Below are 25,772 nucleotides of genomic sequence, written 5' to 3'. Positions count from 1 at the left end.
TAAGTCTTCCTTAAGAGAGGCCATTTCGATCTTAAGGTTTAAGAGAGGCCATATATGACCCATTTACAATATAATGTGATCACTTTTTGATAAATATTACCATAACAATAATTTTAGCCGTAACACTAGCTATAACATTTTGTCATTAAATAGTCATATTTTATTACAAAAATGGCTACATATTGCCCGTCTTAAACCTAAGACAGAATAATCCGTCTTAAATAGGAATTTGTGCAACAAGATTTCAGACACGACAAGCTAGCTAGGAACCAATTAATTGAGGCATGACAACTAGAATCGGGTCCAAAGCCCCTCCTAGTCAGGATTATGAAGAACAAACCCTCCAATATGCTTAATTAGGACCTTAGCAACAGCTTTGTCCGAGATAATTAAGGGCAATCACTATAGGTCAATTAATCTATACCTTATATAAAAAGAGGATGATACTGTGACCAATATTTTCACATGCTACTGTCCTCCAATAACATCATTATTTACACTCATGCCATTACTAAATTTTTTATTCTAAAAATCTGATCTCTTCTTTTCCCCTTTTCATCTACCCGCCGTTTCACTCTATCATCATAGGCATCACGAATTAAGGATCACCTTCATCATCTTGATTCTTGCACCACGTTAACCCTCTCCTATATCGTGCTCATCACATTCATCTTTTTTTTGGATTTACTCAATTATTATACTCCTCCTACTATCCAAATGATTCAATTCTCTCTATTTCCAAACCTTCTGTTCTTCCCCAAATCACTAAACCCTAATTTGAAAACCCGTTTTATCCTTCTTTTAAAGGGGTACGACATGGAAGACTTCAACAACGATGCTTTCTTGCGCTGTCAAAACGTTGTCCAGGACCGAGCCAATGTTATCAGCTCAAAATGGTAAGATCTTCATTAAATTGTTAGATCTAATACACTGTTAATTAGGCTTAGATATTATGATTTGCTGTTTGTTTAGGGTTTGATTGAAGGTCTGTTTTTTTTTCGATTTGTTATATTTCTTGTGTGTAGTAAAGAATGGTTAAGAAATAAGATTGAATTGGGGATTTAAGCAACGATTTTTGCCGTTTTTAAGGAAGGATTTGGAGACAAATTTTTACCAAAACCAAGTTTTCACCAAAGCCATGAATTTCACAAATAAACGACAAATATTGACAGTAAAAATCAGCAAATTGTAATGCTCAAAGTAAATCACTCCAACAAAAAACATAAAGGTTGATTGTCTTTTATATGCTACTCCAGTACAATCACAATTTAAACCCAAAGAATCCTAAGAACACTTTCTGCCACACTATATGCTCTCATTGTTCTTCATTTGTAGTTGGTAGTATTTATTTACTTGGTTTTGTTCATTTGTTGTTCGTGTCTTTATCCTTCATCAAACTTGTTGCTCAAAATAAAGGTAATTTCTTTACTTTTTGCTTAATATTTTGGTTTTCTTGTTTTTTTTTTTATAATGAATCATGATTATTTATGTTGTTTGGATCCACTTATAAAACTTATAACAAAGGAACAAAAGAAAGGATGACTACCCTATAGACTAACCATCCTTGTATAAGCAATTTTTGTTAAGAAATAAGATTGAATTGCGGACTTTTTAGGGGATTTGCGAGCTGGAAATAATATACCTCAGCTAATTTTAATTTCAGTGATTTATCAGGTTAATTTTTATGGTACATTTTTACTGTTCGTGATAGCCAAGACAGTTGTATGTGTCATGTGTATAATTAAGTGCTGATCCTGTTGACAAACGGGATGATTTGGGCTCGTTTAACAATTCAGTTACATACAGCTGTTTTAGGCGATACTTTGTACTTTTGTAGTGTTGTGAATCAATAGTTAGAGGTGATTAGATTTTTTTTTAGATCTCTGTATAGATTGAGCAGTCTCACCCTACTTGTTTGCCGAACAACTTGCTGAAGTTTTTTGAGCCTCGGCCTCCCTTGGAATTCAAAACACCGCCTGAGAAGAGAAAATGTCCTCCTTATACAGGTGAATGACCACTTCTGGCATGGTCTTAGCTTATCTTATATGGCAGCAAGCTGATTGGATCTGTTTTCTGTTAGAAAGTGAAATTGATGATTTAGTTTCCGATATAGGAATGGCTCAATTTGTGAAACTTTTTGCTGAACCTGGGGACCCCTGTCAAGGATGCTGAAACTTCGGTATGTTGGCACTTGGCACTTGCTTATTTTGCCAGCATTTTTAGATGAGTTATAAATGTTATTTTCATCTACTGATCGTACAATTGCCTACTTTCGTATGTTCGTGCTTAAAGGAGATGATTTGTGGTGTTCTTAGTATATCCTTGGAGCTTAAAATAATCTCATTTGACTGTTGTCAGCATCAGTTCTAAGCTGTAACCTGTCTGGGATGATCTCTTCTCATAATGACATGTATATGTTGTATAGCTTGTGTATCATACATATACCGTTGATTTAACTAGATTGTCATGCTTTTTTGCGAGGCTATGATGGAGACTATCTTTGAGGCTATGCTTTCATTTCTTATGCTTTTTTTCTCCTGGATTTTACTGGATGAATAATTGATAGTATTAGATAATTATGAGGCAAAAGTGGGCATCTCTTTCTTTAAAAGAATATGAATCTTTGTTGAAAGGTTGTTGTCTAAACCCTTACTGTCTAAGGATTTTTTTATTTACCCCTGCCCTTAGATATTAAGGATAATGGACTATCTTTCTTTAAAAGAATATACATCTTTGTTGAAAGGTTGTTGTCTGTCTCATTTGTCTGAAATATCAACTATGAACCGATTTAGATGCCATGCTTTGTCCGTGTACCATGTTAGTTTATTACTTGGAATCGCTCTCGTTGTCTTTGCTTTACCTTTTTTACAGGTATTATCGAGCATTGGTCTTGTTGAGTGTTATGGATCCTTCTCTTTTATTAGCATTTTTTAGGTACTATAAGGTATAAACAGGCGTTTTGTTCTTGTTCTTTTAGGCACAAAATAAGGCAACGATTCACCATTCTACGATTACGAGAATGGTGGTGCCAAGAAGGTCGTGGAGGAACTAGAGAAATGTAATACCTCTTTTTGTCCTTGATATTGTAATTGCAAGACATCAATCTATTTGTTATTAATTAATTTTTCCCTTCCAAAAATTTACATACTTCCTTCATCTGCAGATGATCCGCACGATGATCCCAATGCCACTAGAGACTATTACAAGACGCTGTTTGTTGTTAGGCTGGTAACACTCGGTATAAACTTGAGCGTATGACTTATTTGTTTTGGCAAAATTGAACATTATGATGTACCAGATTAAAAACTTGAATAGTTAATCAAATAGCAATTTAAAAAATAGTATCCTACATGCAAAACAATCACTAAAAATAGTTGTCTTTTAGGATGTTTATGCTTGCGAATTTTGAAACTTATATTTCCACATGCTTCGTCGTCAATGACGTTATTATTTACACTCATGCCATTACTAATTTTTTTATTCTAAAAATCTGATCAACTCAACTTAAAAATCCGCCATTGAACTAAACTTAAAAATCACTAATTATTGCGGATTAAATTGAAGCCCATCATCGACGATCCATGTCGATGCCACAAAGCATAATTACAAGCTTGATGTTCATTATTTGAACAGTCGTCATCCTGGAGAGGTAAGCTCATACATTTTCTTATTTCAGTTTTTCTAGCCTCAAGCCCTCACTTATTGAATTATTCAAAGTTTAGACCATTTTTATTTGTCTTCCACTTTGTCAAAAAGGTCATGACGATTGGTATTCGCCTTTTTGCAATACTGAGTGGCCCATGTATGAAAATGATAATTGCAATTAATTTAAAATTGCAGAGTTCATCTATCACGTGCATACACACCTTTCTACCAAATACCTCACAAATACCACACATCGGTCAATAATGTTCTCATAAAGCACATTCTTTGGTTTCTAGCTATTAGCCTTGTTGTAACGGAGGCGTCCCGTTACCCAATAGTTAGTCGATTAGGGTGATAAGAACAAAATATAGCGAATAACAAATAAAGTGACACACAGATATACGTGGTTCACCAGTAAAATAACTGGCTACGTCCACCCTGAAGGAGAGCAAAATTCACTATTGTGGAGATAATAGTACAACAGCAGACCGGTATACACGTGCTCTTCATGAGCCAAAAGTATACCCTATTCTACCAACAAAATAGTAATCTCAAAGAGACAAAAGAGACTACCCCAAACGAGATGAAGGACAAACGATCTTGAGGCCAGTAAGATCCGAACAGACTCCTTCAATCTCCAAATTCAGACGAACGCCAATCTACTTGAGCCCGGAACAAACTGAAGCTTCCTCCCGAAGGGAACCTCACAAATCGACTCTCATACGATTGTGCTCACAAATACTATCTCCACCTCCTTAATTAACCTAGACTAATATTAGGGCCTTTATATAGATTTATTCCACCCTAAATAAGAGATCTAGTCTAATCAGGAAACAAAGACAATTAGGAAATTAATTAATAATTTCCTAAAACAAATACACCCGAAACTCACGTACACAAACTTAATTAGCTTAAAGGTTAACTAGGAAAATCTACGTGGGACCTACCCACACTAAATTTCCAAGAACCACAAACAACTAAGTTATTGTTGTACGTAGAGACCAAGGTAGCAAGAACCATAACACATGTGATCACCACCAGATTGATGTCCGACCCGCATATGTTGCTACCGTTTTAAATGCTTCTTCTTGTCTTTTGTTTTCGACATAAATTCAAGGCACAAATTCATAACAATGTCTTCTTGTCCTTCCCAAAAGGCCTCGTACTATTATAATTTCTGTGGACACAGGTGCAGCAGAGGCCCAACACGAGTTATTCACGCTTCCGCACAACAAGTGGTATCAGAGCCCAAGGTTCTACTTGGGCAAGACACAAAGATTCATCAAGACCAAGACTTGAAGTTGTACACTGTAAGGCATGGAACTCCTAGCTCGGGGTGAGTCCTTGAGCAAGCCCGGTCCAGGGCTAAATGGATGAAAGGCGTCATAGGTCTTGTGGGACAAAGACCATTTGTGTACTAGAACTGTTGATCAGGTGGACCCTTATCAGATTGGGTGCCACAGGTCTGGTGGGTCCTTTCCAGGTTGGATGCCAGAGACCGTTTGTGTTCTAGGACTTCTGAAGTGACGGACCCGGTCCAGGGTATATTGGATGCAGAGGATTGTTCGATATGCATGTGTAGCAAATCCCCAAGAAGGGCACATGGACTGCTCGTAGTAACATGGTGTGTCGGCTAAGGGGAGGTTATCAAGACTTGTGATGTTTCAGGTGTCTAGAAGTTGGGGCTGTAGAGTGGGGGAGTTCTCCAAGGAAGTCAAGGCCCGAGTCAAAGATGATGGTCCTTGGTTTGAGGGGAGGATTGTTAGGGTGCAAACTCTTGTCCCACATCGGTAGAATAAAGATGGAAGATCATCTTTATAAGTGTCCAGAAAATATAATAGTACGAGGCCTTTTGGGAAGGAGCCCAAGAGTAAATCCGTGAGGGCTTGGCCCAAAGCGGACAATATCGTACTATTATGGTCTGTGGACACAGGTGCAGCAGAGGCCCAACACGAGTTATTCACGCTTCCGCACAACAAGCCTAATAGCCTTGCATCATGGAGATCATCTAACATAATGTGCATTTTTATCTACGTTGAGAGCATCCAAATGTGAAGTTGTATGCTTGGATATTGTTTTTCACTGGCATGCTCCTCCCACTCCCAAACTAAAGTGTAATAAGTGCACTAAAAAAATGTTATCCTTCAGTTTGAGTGCAGGGAGTTTAGAGAGTCCATCCTTGAAGTAATGCCTCATCATTGGACATGAACTGGTTCCTAAAATTGAACATATGTCGCTTTCAGATGCAGACTGAAGAAGTTAAACAAAGAACTTGGCGTTATCAAAACAATAATGTAAATAATAATGTAAATAGAAAATAAGGGATACAATAATTGTATAATATATCCCTTGTTTGTTTTTTAAAAATTTTAATTGTATACATAAATAAATTAAAGATTTTTTACATTTTTTATCGAAGTTCAATAGTTGTATTTCATTTAGCAAATTAAACGATTTAAACAATGGTTATGATAGTCCGAAAACACTACCGTTGAAATTGAAAAACGTTGGATGCCGCGTGCTCCGCACGCGGCGGTCCAACTAGTTAAATTAGAAATCAAAATAGTAGTATATGAAGGAGATTATTTCAGTCCAGCATGTGCATTCATGTTTTCTTCTTTCCTCTTTTGGCCAAGCCAGTTCTATGTGACTTGCGAGGTATTCTTTTGACTCTACACTTATACAAGAAGGTTAAAAAAACAAGACAACTACCGGCTTTATCCACAATCTCTTCCCCTTAATTGCCTGAACTACCATACAAAAGGGACTGCCTGAACTAACTCTTAGGTAAACGTTCACCGTGAATTCGTCTTAGCTAGCATGATTAGTTGTTCTACTTAGGCCCAAGCATGACCCTTTCTACCTTGATCATTTTTTAATCATGTCCTATGTTGATTGACCAAAAAACCGACTAACCATGGGCTAAGGGGGGAATATCACACATGTTTAAACCTGTCATCATCAAAAGGGGAATTTGTTGGAAGACACTTGGTTGATGATGTCAAGTTTCATTGTTATTTGATTGTCTGCTCTTAGTTACAAATGTTTAGTATTTGAAGCAATTAATGGACTTCCAAGATGCATCAAAATGATCAAGATGAAGCCAAGACAAAGAAGTTCCCTAGCCTTGGTCGAATATTGTAAAGTAAGTGTAACATTCTCAAAAAGTCAAGTGGCTGCAAAAGCATGCAACGGTGCTCTACACCGTGATTTATGGTACTAACGAATGGAGGAATTTTGAACGAAAACTTTTAAGTGTTCAAATCTTTACAATTTTCTTATCCTCAAAGGTTTAACATTTGAAATACAAAATTTTGAAATTAATTCTGAAAATTAAGATCACAAATCCCTCAAGTCAATATCTCTAGATTTGTGCATCTTACTTTTTACCAGAATGAAAGTTTGAAGTTGTCAAAGATTTAAAATTAGAAATGCATTTTGTCATTTTGGTAAATTGTCACGTGTTGAGTGTTTGGGGTTTAGTTTTCTGAAAAAGACGAAAGTTTTGTGTGCTCAAGCAACTCCTAACACTTACCATCACTCAAATAAGGCTACTTATTTTATTAATGGATTAAATTACTCAAAAGTGTACTCTTTAGGTGATTACTTTCACTATAAATAAGGAGTCTTTACATCATTTATTACTTATGACTTTCCAAAGTAGTTATTGTAACACCACCATATACCAAAGTGCTTTACCAAGGACCACCCCAGTATATAAAGGTGTTACCATCTCAGTTGCCCGAGGTAAGTAGATTAAATGAACAATACTAGAACATTTATTAATTAACTTTATCCTTTACAACATAAACCAACATGAGAAATATTACAACAAATACAACTGAAAGAACTATTAGACATGTGTGACCGCGGCATCTAGTTCGACAGCATGATGACTCGATTCCCTTCATGTCCCACAAGCATCATAACAAGCAACACCTGTTAAACCAACTGCTCACCATCCCCGAATGGATCACCACAGATTTAGAAAACACAACACGGGGACAAATCACCGATTAAATAAAGTAAGCTACACACAAGAGAGACAACTAAGAGAACCGTTCACACAACCATTCTCCAACTCCACTCCCATCTCATATCCGACTACACACTTAAGTGTGTAGCCCCGCCATTATCCACCGCAACGGGTAACCCATACCGCCAATGGGGGTCGCAGCCTATCCCACCTAAACCCCGCTCATCGCAACGAGCAACAACCCATGTCCATTAATGTGCACATCCCCCTTTGTGACGGGAACCAAAGGGGCGAATCAAGGGCGTGAAGCCATTCCCGAAAATGACTCCACTTAGCCAAGGACGCACCTCACCAATATAGTCAATCCACCACAACTCCAACAATCAAGAAAGACAAGCCAACAACGATACTAATCATGCCAATACAATCATAATCATCTTAAATCAATTAAACAGACAACTGAGTAGGGAAACCCTACATTTTCGCTATTCCATGAAAGTGCATCCAACAAATAAGCCACGCAAGACTCCGTGATGAATCCTTGAGACGCAGACCGATACCGATAACGGCGGCAACCCGACTCGATGACTTCAAGCATAACCATCTCCCATCGTGGTTTAGTGTTAAGGCCAAGTGAGAGTATAAGGTGATGATAGATAAGTTAGGAGAGAGAGGTATTAAGGTTAGAAAGATAAGGGAACCGTTGTAACACCCCCATACTCCAATTGCCTTACCAGGACCACTTAAGGCATGAGAATGCTACCATCTCGGTTACCCGAGGCAATGATAATCAAATGGACAGTAACAAAACGTTCTTAACGATAATGAAGTTTAAAGCGATACAACCAACTCCGAAATTGATAAAAGAAATACAAATGTTCTCAAAACTCACAAACTACTAAAAAACTAAAGAGTGTTCGACACAAAATGGAAGACTTCTAAAACAACAACGTGATGACTCATCCCAGCTAACCCATGCGCATCGTCTCATACCTGCTCAATAACTGTTCACCATTTTCGAATGGATCACCACAGTTTTTAAAACATTTAAACGGGGTCAGTATTGATTACATAAAAATACACAGCTGCAATAAAAGGATATAACAATAAAACAATCCCCAAACTCCGTCACATCACCACACACCTGACTACACACTAAAGTGTGTAGTCCTGCCAGATTACCCATCGCAATGTATTCCACACCACCAGTGGGGGACCGCAGCCGTTCCCACCTAAGCCCCGCTCATTTCATCTGAGCGATAAACCCATGTTCCTTAAGTGCACATCCCTTCTGTGGCGGGTTCCACAGAAGGCAAATCAAGGGCGTGAAGCCACTCCCGCAAGTGACTCCACTCAGCCAGGGACGCACCCCGAAGATAACAGACAGTTATACAACAGTTACCTTACACAATCAACAATTACCAACAACCAATTCCAATACGATAATTAATCAACAACAACAACAATAATTACCAACAACACTATGTAAACAATACTCAGTAGGGAAACCCTACCTGGAATAGCAATCACCACAGACGATCTAGCAGCTAATCAGAATTTCACCTCTACGAATCCTCCTCCTATGACACGTATACATACAATTACCACCAATACTATACAAATCACCCAAAACCCCCAACATTACCCAATTAGGGTTTTAAAGAAACTCAACCAAACGCTATATAAATTATACAAGGAACTTACCCCTGATACGATGATCACAACAGTGTAAAGAACAAGATGATCCGACGAACTTAGCTTTGGAATTTGACAATAACGCGAGAGATGCAATGTACGTAACTTCTAATCATCTCTTGAAAGGTTTAGAAAGTTGAAAAGGTGTTTAAGAAATAATGACGGATCCTTTTATATTAATCTCGCGTTATTAACAAAACCCGGCTAAGCGAACCCGTAAAACACACTTACTCGATCGAGTAAGTGACTTACTCGATCGAGGGCCCCTTACTCCATCGAGTCCCCAACATACTCGATCGAGTACCCTACAGGCAGACTATTGTTTTGCGTAAAAAGCTACTTACTCGACAGAGTAAGTCCCACTCGATAGAGTACTCATAGACATAGAAAACCGTAATATTACAGTCTCCCCCCCTTAAAAAGAACTTCGACCCCGAAGTTCAACCCATAGACAAAAACAAAAAAACTCCATCTCCACCCCGACACAACAACAAAGTGAAAACTCAAAACAAAACTGAAATCAAACTCAAAACAAACTCCCAACCCATACTCAAACCGACTCAAAACAACTACTAACTGTACTAAAACCAACATAAAACATAGAAAAACTCTATGCGACCATCTCCTACCCCCTAATAGAAACATGGTTACGTCCCCGTAACCACACATACCTGATCAAAAAGAGACGGATACCGCTCCCTCATAGCCTCCTCCGCCTCTCAAGTAGCCTCCTCTACCTCATGGTTAGACCAAAGAACCTTAAGTAACACCGTTTCCCCATGTCTCGTTTTTCTAACCTTGAGATCAAGAATCTGTTTCGGCACCTCAAGATAAGACAAGGACTCATCCAACTCGATGTTCTCTACATCTAACACATGTGAAGGATCACTCACATATTTCCGCAGCTGAGACACATGAAACACATTATGCACTCTATCCAAAGCAGCTGGTAAAGCTAAACGGTAAGCAACCTCACCCACGCGATCCAAAACCTCATATGGTCCGATAAACTTCTGGCTCAGCTTCCCTTTCTGACCAAATCTCATGACCCCACGCATAGGAGACACGTTAAAAAGAAACTTGTCCCCAACTTGAAATTCTATGTCACGACGATGTAAATCTGCATAACTCTTTTGTCGATCCTGGGCAGCTTTCATCTTTTGTCTAATCAGCTTAACTTGTTCAACCATCTCCTGTACCATCTGTGGTTATAAAACCACTGCCTCAGCTCTATCATCCCAGCAAATCGGACTCCTACATCTCCTCCCATACAAAGCCTCAAACGGTGCCATACCAATACTGGTGTAATAGCTGTTGTTATAAGAAAACTCAATCAGGTCCAACCTCTCCTCCCAGCTACCACCAAAATCCATAACAGAAGCTCGCAACATATCCTCTAAAGTCTTGATGGTTCTCTCTGTCTGGCCATCTGTCGCAGGATGAAATGCAATACTCATCTTTAAAGTAGTTCCCATCAACTCCAGTAACTCCTTCCAAAAACGTGATATGAACCTCGCATCTCTATCATACACTGTATCCTTAGGCACCCTATGCAAACGAACCACACATTTACCCCGACCGCGTCCTGCGTCAGATGGGCCGTAGACAAGTAATTCCCAAGTGCGAGGCTGTTCTGGGACGAGCAAGAGAGCTACATCCCGCTATTTATGATGACTGGCTCGAAAGATGGCAGCAAAGGTGTCTTTGGTAAGTATCTGCGCGCCCTCAGACTACCTGGGTATCCCCGTCTTATACTAAGTGGCTTAATGAGAAAACTGATTCAGGCAAGGATTTGTGTCGGAAGGATGAGCTTGTCGACATCAAATATTATGACAAAGGCAGAAACAGTCGCGACTTCTTCGCTAATGATCTTTCGTCTGCATCTGGACCTGAAGCTAAGACTGAGAAAACTTCTAAGACTGACTCACAGGTGTCCGGTGTGTGGAAACGGTTGGGTTTAAAGGCACACTCGGGCTCAGCCTTGGAAGGAAGACTTGGTCCTCGCTTGAGTGTAAAGGATAGGCTGGGCCCTCGGGAGGAAATGATGATCCCTCCTAAGAAGCGCGCTAGACAGAACGCAACTACTCCTCCTCCGCAGGAGCCTCGGTCACGTGACTCAAAAGGAAAAGGAAAAAGGAAGATGTAGGAGCCTTCGACTCCAATCTATTATTTAATACTACTACTTATTATTTGTTGCTGGCTTTTTTTTTTTTGAAGGTTGTAATGGGCATCGCCTGATTTAAAAAAGACTTACTATTTATTAAAATTCCCAGTTTCTGCATAAAATTTCATTTTATTAAAGGAAGGGTCGGTTGTACTCTTATAAAGAGCTGCCTACGTATCTGTTATCAACAGAATCAAACCGGGTTCGTAGTTCCACAAAACAAAATGCGCTATAAACATCAGTCTATAATGCACAAAAAGCAGCGAAGCAAAAGTGCCGCGGCTTAGACTCGCTTGCAAGCACTGCAATTCAAAATTTTATTTTGCGACATTGAGAATGAGTTCTAAGGATAGTATTTCTTTAGTTGATCCAAATTCGTCGGATTTGCAAAGTCGTTTCCATCTAGATCTGTTAGTCTGACTACGCCTCCCGATATTATTTTCTTTACCAGGTAAGGATCGGCCCAGTTCGGCTTGAATTTTCCCCTCGGGTCGATTGGTAGTAAAGCGCGGACAGATTTTAGGACCAAATCCCCATCCTTTATTCCTCGAGGCTTTACCTTCTTGTTAAATGCCCTTTGTATCCTTTTCTGATAGAGTTGAACATGGTGTAGCGCATTTAACCGTCGCTCGTCGAGCATGACCAAGGAATCATACCTAGCCTGCAGCTAGTCAGCTTCAGGGACCTGACTTTCTAACAGGATCCTTAAAGAAGGTATCTCTAATTCGATAGGCTGGACTGCTTCCATCCCATATGTTAAATAGAACGGAGTTGCCATCCCATATGTTAAATAGAACGGAGTTGCTCTAGTGGCTGTGCGAATAGACGTCCTGTATCCCCATAGTGCGAACGGTATCTTCTCTGGCCATTCGCGATAATTATCGGTCATTTTCCTGAGAATCACAGTGATTGTCTTGTTGGCGGCTTCCACCGCGCCATTTGTTTGAGGTCGATAAGGTGACGACTTGTGGTGCTTGATTTTATATTTTTCAAGTATCACAGCAGTTTCAGCCTGGAAGTGAGTGCCATGGTCGCTAATGAACTCATGCGGCACTCCATATCTGCAAATGATTTCATTCTGAATGAACTTTGCTACCTGCTTCGCTTGTAGCACTTTGTATGATTTCACTTCTACCCACTTCGTGAAGTAATCGATGGCGACTAGCATGAAACAATGCCCACCTGTTCCAGATGGGTTGACCTTTCCAATAATGTCGATTCCCCATGTTGAGAAAGGCCACGGTGATGTCAAAGTATACAACAGTGATGGTGGCACATGTTGTATGTTTGCAAAGATTTGGCAATTATGGCAACGTCTGACATATTCGCGACAATCTGTCTCCATCGTGGTCCAATAATACCCTAGTCTCATGATTTTACGCACAAGCATATGGGCATTCATGTGTGGGCCACACTCCCCGTCATGGACTTCTTCCATGACTCTTTTTGCAGTTGGTGAGTCTATGCATCGCAGAAGGATATTTTGCGTGGTCTTCTTGTACAATTGTCCATCATTGGTTCTAACGAACTGAGCGGCTAGCATTCGAATAGCGCGCTTTCCGCGGCTATCCATGTCGGGTGGATACTCTCCTGATTCTTTAAATTTCAGAATAGCATGATACCAAGGTTCAGCCTCGGTTTCTTCTGTGTCTCCGATTACATTAACGTAAGCAGGTGATGATCTTCGTTCGACACATATTGGCATAGTATCCACATGATCAGGTATGTTGATCAGAGCAGCTAGCTTTGATAGTGCATCAGCAAACTGGTTTTCATCTCTGGGGAGGTGCACGTATTTGACATCGGCGAACAACTTTTCTAGTTCCTCGATTTTCGCTTGGTACGGAGCCAGGCTATCACTTCGGGTTTTCCACGTCCCGGCCACTTGATTGATCACTAGTGACGAGTCCCCATGTACTACAAGCTTTTTGATGCCTAACTCGAGAGCACTGTGCAAACCGAGTAGGCACACTTCGTATTCGGCCGCGTTATTAGTGACATTAAAGTCCAACTTGATCGAAATGGGAACATGTTCGCCTTCGGTGAAATGAGTAGCACTCCTATCCCGCATCCCCGCAATTCGATGCTCCATCGAAATAGAGGTCCCACGTATCGTTGTCTATGTGAACGATATCTTCGTTGGGAAACGACCACGTATCTACAACCTCAGTTTCTTCTATCGGGTTATCCGCCAGGAAGTCTGCAACCACCCTTCCCTTTATTACTTTCAGCGGTACGTATTTTAGATCAAATTCGGAAAGCATTAAAGTCCATCTCGACACCCTACCGTTTAGAACGGGTTTTTCAAACAAGTATTTGATTGGGTCCATCTTCGAGTGGATTCAGACACTATGACTGAGCATGTAGTGTCGTAACTTCTTTGTCGCCCATACTAAAGCCAAACATGTCTTCTCGAGTTGAGTATACTTGATTTCATACTCCAAGAACTTTTTACTAATGTAGTAAATTGCTCTTTCCTCTTTATCGACTATCTCTGCGCAAAGATCGCCCCCATTGCGATCCGTAGCGTAAGATACAACAAAACGGTAACCCAGCCGTTGGGGGCCGAGCACGGGAGGGGAAGATAGTATTTCTTTGATCTTATCGAACGCACTTGACAAAGATCATCCCATACGACGTGTTCCCCGACTTTCAACTTCTTAAAAATTGGCTCGCATATCATAGTTAGCCTTGCCACGAACCGGCTTATATACTGGATTCTTCCTAGGAAACCTCGAATTTCTTTCTCGGTTTTCGGGTGAGGCATTTCCATTATGGCCTTTATTTTTGATGGGTCCACCTTGATGCCACGGTGGCTAACGATGTGACCCAACAGTTTGCCGGATGTGACTCCGAATGCGCACTTTTGGGGATTCAACCTCATGTTATACTTGTGCAATCGTTCAAAGAATTTGAGTAGTGTACCAAGGTGGCCATCACGCTCCTTTGACTTGACAATCATGTCGTCAACAGAAGCCTCGACTTCCTTATGCATCAAATCATGTAACAAGGTTGTCGCGGTCCTTTGGTATGTAGCCCCTGCGTTTATCAACCCAAAAGGCATTACTGTATAGCAGTAGGTTCCCCATTGCGTTCTGAACGCAGTCTTATGCATGTCTTCTTTCGCCATCTTGATCTGATTATAACCGGCGTATCCGTCCATAAAGGATAATAACGCGTGATTTGCCGTGTTGTCAACCAGGATGTCGATGTGAGGTAATGGGAAATCGTCCTTCGGACTTGCCTTGTTTAGATCCCGGAAGTCGACACAAACCCGAACTTTACCATCTTTCTTTGGCACTGGTACGACGTTAGCCACCCAGTCTGAGTATTCTGACACCTTGATGAACCCAGCTTTGAGTTGCTTGTCGATTTCTTCCTTGACTTTCAAAGACCAATCTGTGTGCATTTTGCGTAGCTTCTGCTTGACTGGCTTATACCCCGGCTTGATTGGGATCCTGTGCTCCGCAATTTCTCTATCAATGCCTGGCCTGTCTTTGTAGGACCACGCAAAAACATCTTTGAACTCATGTAACAACCCAATGAACCCTTGTCTCTCGGTGGGACTTAAGGTAGTTCCTATTTTAAGCTCCTGTGGTTCTAAGGTTATACCTACATTGATGGTTTCGGTATCTTCGATGATCGAAGTTTTCTGTTCGTACTCTTCTAACCCTTTTATCAACTGTAGAGGTGGTTCCATTTCTTCTTCTTCTTCTTCGACCAACTGTTCATCCTCGACCTCAGTCTCAATGTCATTATTAAAACAGTCATTTTCAAAGTTTGAATTGCAATGTAAGTGAGACAAGTCGTAAGCAAACTGGTTCATATTATTATTGATTTGAAATTGCGCGAAATGCGCTAACATTTGAGCCAACTGGTCGGAGCTCAGTGGCGAGATAGGGGTATTCGGGACAGGCCCCGGAATACCACCATTAGGAAAGGGTGCAGAGGATGGGAAAGTTAGGGGAGGGGTATTTTCAACACCTGACTCCTTAGACTCAATCTTAGGACCTAACTCAGACTCAGACTCAGAATCGGTAACATCATCTGGTTTGAACATCTCTCCTTCTCCCGTTGTCAACTTGAAAAGAAGTCCCTTGTTGTCAGTCCACTTGATTGTTTTCCGCCATCCCGTGTTGGTCCTAAGAGGATCTACATCGGTGATGAGGGTAGATGGGTCGAGCCGCTCGCTTCTCAGGATCATGCTTACCAAATCTTCGTTTGGTATTGGTGATTTCTTCTCCTCACCGAAAAGAAGACCCATAGCTTTCTCGTCATTTATTGGATCCTGTTTAGTCCCTACTGGCATCACAGTCAGAATATCTTCAGGGATGTAGTAGCAGTCTTGGAATACTTCGATTCCCGGGACCATAAGGTTTTTCTTTGGGTCAAAGATAGGTTCGGGGAAGTCCATGCAGGGAAGTTCTTCCCCAGCTCTCACGAAATGACCGTTTATGGTTAGGTGATACGGTCCCATTTTAATATCTCGATCTTCGATCGTTCTTCCCTTCTTTTCCAGCAGATCTTTCCCGGTGGGCTCATATCCAAGCCCGAAGGTGACTCCTTTGGCTACTGGCGGTTTCAACTCGAATGTACCCTCCTTTCTAGGATATAAAGAGACACCGAAGTACTTCCCAGTCTTGAGAACCACTTCGCAGGAATGACTTCCTGTGTATAGATCCATATTCTCTCGCCGGAGTTCAGCTCAATCATGCGACAATCTCGAAACCACATGCGTCATTGGCGCTTCGACCCTTACTTCAGAAGTAATGTCTCCTCCTGCCACAGTAATTGGCGTGGCGTCGATAGTGATGGTTTCACCGTTGAGTGGGACCTTGATCTTTCGATGCAGCGTTGATGTTACGGCCCTTGTAGCGTGGATCCAAGGCCTTCCTAACAATAAGTTGAAGGATGAGCAAATGTCAATTACTTGGCAACTTATTTTCTTTTCCACTTGCTCCGTCTGTACTACTAGATCGACAAGTCCACTTACTCGACGCACCGTGCCATCGAATGCCCGAACTGTCTGTGTAGTGGGAATGAAGTCATTCTTCTCCAGGCCCAGAATATGCGCTGTTTTCAAAGGGAGTACGTTAACAGGCGATCCGTCGTCAACCAAAGTCATAGGGTATGCTTGTTGAGACACACGGTAGCAACATAGAGGGCCAGGTTATGTCGGGGCCCGAACGATGGTAGATCTTCATCAGAAAACGTCACGGCGTTGGTAATCTGTGGCCGATTCTGGGCGATGTGAGTGACCATGTCAGCAGGAGTAGTATTTGATGACACGGTCATGTTCATCAGGGCTTGCAACAAAGCCTGACGATGTTCGAAAGAGCTCAAGATAAGTTGCCAGATAGACACGTCGGCCTTAGTCTTTTGGAGTTGCTTGATGAGGGAAGCCTCGGAGGTCGACCCTTCACCAAGAACTTCGACCACTACCGGCTCCTTGGGAGGTGTCTTGTCGGGATATCCTTAGCTTTTTCCACACGGTACGGGCGCCCTGATCTAGTCAGATGGTTTGACTCTAAGGCATGTTGCCTCACTTTTAAGATTTCTTCTTGGGTGTGAGGGATTGTCGCACCTTTGACGAGGTAAACATCATCTTCGTCATCAGCCCAAACGCCATTGATTCCATTTTCGCTTTGGAGTATGTAAGGAGTGCAATCAACAACAAAATCCCCGAATGTAATCTCGTTTCTCGAGCTTGGTAGGAATTCGGAGCAATCCACGAATATTCTTCCGATGAAAACCCCTTTTAGACAACATGGGCGAATCAAGTGAGAGTAATCAACACTATCTTCGGTAGAGACAAAGTTAGTGTGGTCCCCAAAGGGGTTGGTGACGTTGTTGGGCTTTATGGCCGGGATTGGGAGCGTTCCGTTCTCAATCATATCTTGAATTTCGTGCTTTAGTCTAAAGCACCTTTCAGTATCGTGTCCCTTCCCTTAATGAAAGGCACAGTAGGCATTTGGTTTGTACCATTTGCCTTGTTGTTCAGCAGGTGGATCCGGAGTTGGACCAATGGGCTTCAACTTTCCTTGGGCCATGAGCCTTTGGAGAGCGTAGGCGTAAGTGCACCCAATGTCGGTGAATACCCTCGGAGCTTGGCGTGGAGGCCTTTTTGACTGTCCATCTAAGAGATTGACAGTTTCAACAAAGTGGGCCGCTGCTGGTGCTTTTGCTTTAGATGACGAGGCCCCTTGGTATCCTTTTGGCTTCTCAGCTTCAGCCATTCGGACATCGTCCTCTACCTTTATCCCGATTCTTATCAATTCTTTGAAAGAACCAAAATTCTGGTATTTCAGAGCATTTCGGTAGACAGGTCGTAAATTCTTCACGAACTTTATCTACCATTTCAACTTCATCAGGCTTCTTAGCTAGTTTCACGCTTTCAGCGCGCCATCTTGCGAGGAATTCAGTAAAACCCTCTTTTTCCTTCTGTGTCATTACTTCCAAAGTCCTTATGTTGGTTTGAATCTCAACATTGTCAGCATAGTGCTTACAGAACTCCACCGTAATATCTTCGAAAGTGGAGAAGTTCTTAAGGTCAAGATTATAGAACCACGCCTTCGGGTGTTCATCCAGAGATTGGGCAAAAATTTCAGAGAGCATGTCAGCAGGTACTCCCTTCAGTGCTAAGTACCCTTTATAGGCTTAACATGGTGGACTGGATCTTCGGTGCCCTTGAACATTGGGATGTCAGTGAGTACCATGTTCGTGGGCAACTTATCCTGAACTGGGGCATAGGCCCTAGCATTCTCATAGTGGATGTTCTTCCCCTGGGAGAGTTTCAGACGGTCTTCAATGAACTTGAACCGTTTCTCCGAACATCGAGAGGTGGGGTAGATAGAGGGGAATCTTCACCCAGCTTAGATTCGATTGCATCCATTCGGGTCATCATGAGGTTCACGGCCTCAGTGAGCTTGTTGACAGCATCTTCCATTGCTTGACGTCGGGTTTTGGGCGGCCTTTCTACAAGAAAACCCCGAACCGAGTCAAAATTTAAAGTAAGAGCCCATGCACACTTAAGGACACGACACCAACTTGACTCAAACAAAGACTCGACTTGAGACTGACTAACCAAAGGTTCGACTCACGGTTGGATTTAGACCTTGATTCATTTTAGACTCGACAAGACGACATGACTCAAACTGTCATAGCTCGATTCTAAACTGGACTCGGTGTGACTAAACCCGTGATTGGACTAACATAGTCCTTAGGTTCGAGTGAAACGTCCTAAAGGGCCTAGCTTGGGGTTTCGTGGACTATCCTAGACCAATTGATCGACCAACATGACTCAAAGCCCAAGAGGTGAGCTTGGGTGACCCAACAGGGTCGTGTTCTAGACTCTTGGAACAAAAAAACGCCTGGCCTAACACGGCCATGATCCGGACACGACTCGACGCATTTCATGCTTGGTTAAGGTTCGAGAAATATTTTGGATTTGAATTTGAAAAAAAACGAAGGATCGATTTGAAAATGAGATTTGAAATGGGCAGCATGCCGGCTATAAAAGCTTATTTTGGCCGAAAATTCTAGTCCTATTTGGGCAGCATTCCGCGTTTTGAAAATCACGTTATTTGAAAGTAAGTTGTTCAAAAGTTCGGTTTTGAAATTGACATGGAAATTTTGAAAAGACTCGGAAAAAAAACACCTTGCACATTGTCATTCTCATGTTATAAGGATGTATGCTCCTAGACATCTCTAAGTCTCGGCAAGTCTTCTACAAGAAGGTCTATGCTCTCCATCCTTTTGCGGTCTTATAGAGAAAGGGCCTTTAGGTAGAGTACCTAGAAGAGCATCCCCACCATCAAGAACCACGCGAGCCGGAGCGGAAGCAAGCAATGTGCGAGTTCCTGGCATAGTGGGACGTCGCCCCCCACGCATCAACAAGAAACGCTGGGACGGCCCGGGAAAATCCTTAAGGGTTTATGCATGAATCATAGCACTATGAGTAATGTTTTACTTTCCAATACTTTCTTTTCAAGTTTCACCTCGGAGGAAAAGACCCTAGAAACAAAGTGTAACTAGTCCTCTTTTCCCAAAGAGTCGCCAAATCAGGACAAGGCCCTCGCGAACTGCGTCCTCGGGATCCACACTAGGCATAATCGACTCGAGGTTCTTTCGAATCGAATTAAGACAAATTAGAGTCGCCACCAAGTTTTTTGGGAACTTGGAACCGTTCAAGTCAACTTTACACCTTTCATCGAAAAGCATAAAGCCAATCGACTACGAGTGATTAAAGATAAAGACTTGTACCCTATATCACTCGATTTGAATGACTCTCGTAATCCAATGGTATTTAGACGGATCCACAAACCATAGATCTTGAGTAAGGGGTGAGGGTACGTGTTAGGAAGCCCATAAGGACACCTAACCCCGCCCGTCGATAACGGCCTCTACTAAGTCAAGTGTCGGATTTCAAACAAGGTCATAGCTACTACGATATATGATATGCAAACATCGTTTTAAAACCCTAACATGTGACAACAATTTCTATGTCGTTTTAGATGCAACTAAACTAACTTTGTCAAAGTTGTCATTTAGCATGTGGGTTGATTGATCTAACAACATGTAAAGCAAACAAACAAGGCTTGATGGGAATGGGGGAGCCGTTGGGATCTACCCTATTACAACCCAGGCATTTCATGCCGACACAACGATAAATTAAAGATACAACTCGATCTAAAATACAACGCTATACACAAAACCGTACAAGACGCATTATACGGCCAATTCGGCCTAAGGAAACGTGCACAAAGGGGTGACCCACGGCTCACATGACTCACGGCCTTGGGTCACTCCTCGTAATGCGTGCTTTCACTAAATCTTATCGAATTAGACATAGGGCTACGCACCAAAGCATGCATTAGCATAAATCGGGCCATGTTGCTTTAAACAACATGCGATTTACTACGCTCTTACATGCATTAGGGCACAACCATCTAACCAAACAAGACTAAGGTTTTTGAAAGAGGTTTTGACTCGATAAGAGAAAACTAACTTGAAAATTACAAACAAACTACCAAACACGACTCGATAAACAAAGCAATTACAAGATACGAAATAACGAGATAAAGATGAGAAAACAACGAGAAAAGGGACTACAAGGACACGGCCAAACACGGCCTACACGATCTAGCATACCCTAATCTTTAGGTTAGATTCATTAGGTTAGATAGATGATTGCGAAACGGGATAGGAAACAAGTTAGAAAACGAGTTAGAAACAACGTTGATCGGTTGGAAGGATGTCGCGCAAAGGTGTGTTCTACACGGCCTAAGGGGTCAAATTAGGTCAAGTTCGCTAATTAAATTAACTCATCGAGTGTTAATAAGAAGGTGCTAATCACGCACTCTTATACTAGCGTGAAATTATGTGAAAGAGAGAGATGTATTCAATTAAGTTACAGAATTGTTAATTGGTTTTAAAAGCTATGTCGGTGTACCCTAAAGTGTCTAATTAGGTTATTAAACTGATCTAATATCATCTAAACGAGTTATATGTTAACAATAAGAGGTCATATTAACATGTAAATGGTCCAGGGGTAGGTCGAATCACACGAGAGAAGAGAGGGGTCAAAAGCGAAGAACGAAGTCAGAAATCGTTTTATTAATGCCCTACCTTGAACACGAGGATATGTAAATGAGACGGGGGTGTACGACCGACTGATGTAGCGGTTTCTTTCCCATCTCAAGTCAACGCGGGTGTTCATGGTGGTACTTTAACTCATACTGGGACTAAACTAGTTTCATAGTTAATAAGAACAAACGATAAACAAAAACGATAAACAAACAAAAACGAACTATAAAAACAAACATAAAAAAACGAAATAAAAGGGAGAAATAGGAGGATTTGATACACCCTCAACCTACATGTATGGTTGACACCGTCTTGGGTCGTAATCGATCGTAGATTTTATCTCGAGAGGCCGTCGTCGACGAAGAAACAAAGCAAACAACACGTTTTTTGTAAATCTGGACAGCAACTTTCAAACAGCGATTTCTCTCTCGTTTCACGGTGAAAATTCGATTTAAAAGATGTTTTGAAAACTAGAAAGAGAGGAGAACAGAGATCTTAAAACAACCCCTGCTTGTTTTGAATTATTGGGCACGAAAAACGAGCACAAACAGAACTGGACAGACAGGAAAAAGCCGCGAAAACAGAGTGTATAACACTCTGTTTTTCGAGGGAATTCGTGTACTTTCAAGGGCAATTTGGCTCGTAAATCTTTGTCTAATGTGTAGATGGATGTTGTATGGTTAATTTGGAACAAGAAACTCGAATTTTGATGGAGGTTTGAAGGGAAAACGAATGGTTTCAAAGAGGAGACACAAACTGATTCTCTGTTTGTATGTCAGTTTTGTCTAGGGTTTTTGGGAGGCAATTAGGGTTTGTTTCTGGAGTTTAAAGCTTGTTAATGACGATTGTATGTATGGAGAACTTAGAGGAATGAATGTATGTTGAAGGGGGGTTATTTATAAGGAGTTAAAGTAGGGTAAAAGGGAGCCATAAGCAGTCGGGCTCGGTTTGCACATAGCTGCTGTCCAGCAGCTTTTGTGAGGGTTTGAGAGGCTTTGTGACAGGTTTTCTTGGTGGTTAAGGTAAGGTAATATGGGTAGGATACTAGGGTATGGGTTAGGGTTAATGGGCACGGGTTTTGGTGGTGTTTGGAGCGGGTTTTGGGCTCGGGATTTGGCACGCAAAACAGGGGGGCTGCTCGTGTTTTTGCGGGCTGTTGGGGGGTGTTTGGGATGGGATTTGGGCCGTGGTTATGGGGTTCGAACTGGGGTTGGATGGGTAGAGGCTTAGGTTTGTTATTGTACTCGAGATTCGTGCCAATTCGTAAAGGAAACGGGCTCAAAAACCGAGCTATAATCGAGCTCCAAAACACGTGTTTAAAACAAGTTTTTTTCGATTTTTAAATCGATTTTTCAAATCAAATTAACACATTAAAATAAATGACTTTTCAAATCAAATATACTCATAAAATGATTTTTCAAATCAATTATTTATTTTATTTTCAATAAAATAAACTTTGAGAAAATAAATTCAAAATAAAATAAAATAAATTGAATTCACCTAAAAAAAAGCTTTAATTTAAATATCATTTAAATTAATAAAATACTCCGTCGACAACGCTCATTCTACATCGTAAAACGAACCCAAATAATGACAATGACAACTAATAGAATACATGTGTCCTATCATCATCGGGTGTTTGTCGGGTTCTCTATAAATTCCAATATCGACGGATACGGGTATCTACAAAGGCACTCAAGGAATCACCTAATATTCACACAACAACGAACACCAAGTAAGTCTGTGACGCGCACAGGACTAAGTTAATATCATTACTTGACATAGTTTTGCCAAACATGAAATCACTATACTATCACTATATACAACCAAAACTATTTAGGAACAAAGTTGGTGTCATAAATTAGTTTAAGTTATGAAGTGACGACTTAAAGGTTCAAAACTAACACCTTAAAGACGTTTTTATGGCAAAATAAGAACTCAAAGGTAAAACATTGAAAAAATTCTGTTAACTTTGCCAGGATTTTTACCGCTATGATATCTACCCCTCTAAAAAGGAACTTCGTCCCCGAAATTCACTCCAACCATAAAACGAAACTCGCATATACCTAGAAACAATAATCATGGAACATATATCACTTTTCTTGACAACTAAACATGCTTAGAACATGGTTAAGACAATAATCACATTTATGCCATTTAGAAGTAAAGTAACATGCAACATTGACAAGGAGAGGTGTAAGCTACACACAGTTTTAACTAGTACGATACAATTGGCATGCCATCGTCCATACCAACTCTTATATCGTTACCGTCGAGTATCAGCTTACTCGGCCGAATTTTCGAGTCCAGAAATGAATTTCTGCAATCCTATGTCTATAACATGGATATATTAACCTATAAAACACACCATATGTCTACTATCACGCAAGGTTCACGGTCTAGATGACCTAATAGCAATACGGAAAAACAAGTAGTGGCCTTCTGGCCGATTACAAGTTCTCAATGTAAAAGAAAGTACGATAAATTATAACAAACATCTAACAACAAGTCAAGAAAAACAAAGCGAAGCTCAAAGGTCCGCATCCTTCTCCATATCCTCTCCACCTCCGGTACCAGATGTCCCTGCTCCTTGGTAAGCTCCAGATGAGTAGCCTCCGCCCCCGATCCACCTCCCGGCCTCGTCTATATGGCTGCCGTAGTTGGCTCTTCACGGTCCCGCGAGGCAACCAAAATCGATATTCGTCGGTGGTCTCCAAGCGCTACGGTCCACCTCATAACTATGGAACACCCCGGTGTCAACCCCAGGTCCTCTCCACCAAACCGGCTGTGCCAAATCCTTCCCTAGGCCCTGGTTGTAAGCCATCTCATGCATGTTCCGTAGTACCAAGGTAGTAGAGATCTGCTCGGTCAGCTCACTAACCTGCACCCTATGGTTGTGGACGGTAGGGTGCGGCGAGTCTTGCGATGGATAAAAACTAGGTGCAAAAAGGAAGGCTCGGTCTCGGTCTCGGCCTCTCTAGCCACTCTCCCTCTATGGTGTTCGCCTGGTGGGGTAATGATCGCTTTGCTTCTCCGAGGTAGTGATCGGCTCCGGCAAGTCTAGAAGGATGGCGGGATCGATCAAGTAAAAGTGAGGCTCCGGTCTACGCTTCCCATTCCCCGGGTCATACTCCTCTAGGTGGTTCACCACCGGTAGGTTCTCAGGGTCGGGGAGTACCATCCAGTTCGTCCCCTTCACCCTCCAAGCCAAGGACCCATCATCCAACTTCCTAAGACACTTAATGTGGCACCAATAACTCTCATCCATAGTAGGAGTAGTCTCAAATAACTCTGTTCCCGATGCAGGCGGGGCCTCAAAATCAGTCAATCTCTAAGCCAAGCGGGTCACTATAGCACTACAAGTAAGGTAACGGTTCGGGGACCGTGCCATAAGAGCCAAGCTGGAGCATAAATCCCCGGGAGCACTGTACTAAAAACGCTTCCCCCGACGAGGGTTAAGATAGGACATCAGCAACATCACCTCATGGGTGTTCAACTTGCTCACAACATCCCTCCCAAATAACAGATGGGTCATCATCCTTAGGAACATACGAAGTGACACATGTTGAACATCATTAATCAACATGGCACTCAAACTCGGAATAGGTCTACCGGTCAGCAAGGGCAGGTAGTGAGGTGCCCCGCTGTTTTTCGCATCATCCCTCAAGTACCCCTCCTTTTCAGTCTCTAGCACAAGGTGGTCAGCAAACTCATCAAAGGCCAGGTATGGTCATCGTTCATAAGGCGAAAGGAAATAGTTTTCTCATCTTCCTCATAGATAAAAGAGCTCAAAAACTCCAAGGTAAGGAATGAGTAAGACTTCTTTCGAAGATGCTATAGACCCTCCATTCCCAATATATCAAATATGTGTGAGCTAACGACTCCACCACCAAGGTCGTCAAAATGTCGGGGTCCACAAAACGAGGCGGCCTCATTAAGGCCACAAAAGCAGCCCACTGCTTAAAATCAGAAAAGATTACCGATGGATAATCGTCCACCGGAGGAACAAGAGGTTCTTGGCTAGATTGGCCAGTCTCCATGGCGGTATTAGCGCGAGCTTGCTTCTTAGCAGGTGCCTTTGGTTTCGTCATGTTGCAAAAGGAAAAGTTCAACAAGGATTTTCCAGAAATTTTGCCATGGTAAGGACTACTTTTCAGTTTACACACTTTAAGACAGATTTTTCTCTCAAAAAACATGTCATAACAACCAATTAAGGTATTGTTATCATCAATTAACCCATAAAGAACATCCTAGAGGCAATCTAGGTGACCAAAAATCAAAGCTTTGAGGCAAAACCCTAGAAAATTTTCGACATTAAATCGATGATGTTGAGCATAAAAACCATATTTTGTATGAATAAGTCGATGTTTAAGAGCAATTACAACCAAAATATCACTATAGAAGTACAAATCCTTGGATTAGAAGAGTAAAATTTCAGATTTTGGGGCAAGTATTCCATTATTTGAATTAAAAGCAAGGAAATTTGATTAGTTGCATTACCTTAAGTAGAAAATTAATCAAATAGAGCAAGACAAGAATAATCCAAGAAGAAGTTCAACCAAAAATCACCCAAGTTTGTTTTTGAAAGAGAAATTTTGAAGTGTTTGTGTGTGAAAATGAAGATAAGAGGCGGAATAATGGGGTGAAAAAGAGATAGGGTTTCCGAAAAAGGACGAGTTGGACCGCGATTTTGGGGTACTCGGCCGA

The 25,772-nt window shown here is 41.5% G+C and overlaps 2 long non-coding RNA genes across 2 annotated transcripts; one reads left to right on the top strand and one right to left on the bottom strand.

Moving 5' to 3' along the window:
* The first annotated feature begins 420 nt into the window (after positions 1-420).
* Positions 421-6,075, top strand: LOC141643057 (uncharacterized). Its single transcript, XR_012543623.1, has 6 exons — positions 421-896; positions 1,880-2,006; positions 2,114-2,179; positions 2,978-3,058; positions 3,164-3,649; positions 5,794-6,075. It is a non-coding gene; the product is annotated as an uncharacterized LOC141643057 (long non-coding RNA).
* On the bottom strand, positions 3,164-6,049 carry LOC141643058 (uncharacterized). Its single transcript, XR_012543624.1, has 2 exons — positions 5,627-6,049; positions 3,164-3,949 (listed from the first exon to the last, which is right to left on the bottom strand). It is a non-coding gene; the product is annotated as an uncharacterized LOC141643058 (long non-coding RNA).
* Positions 6,076-25,772: the final 19,697 nt, after the last annotated feature.

Source organism: Silene latifolia, chromosome 2, assembly GCF_048544455.1.
Source record: "Silene latifolia isolate original U9 population chromosome 2, ASM4854445v1, whole genome shotgun sequence".
In the NCBI taxonomy this organism is placed as follows: domain Eukaryota; kingdom Viridiplantae; phylum Streptophyta; class Magnoliopsida; order Caryophyllales; family Caryophyllaceae; genus Silene; species Silene latifolia.
The sequence above is the reverse complement of the archived record's forward strand: the minus strand, read 5'-3'. Positions and strand labels throughout refer to the sequence as shown.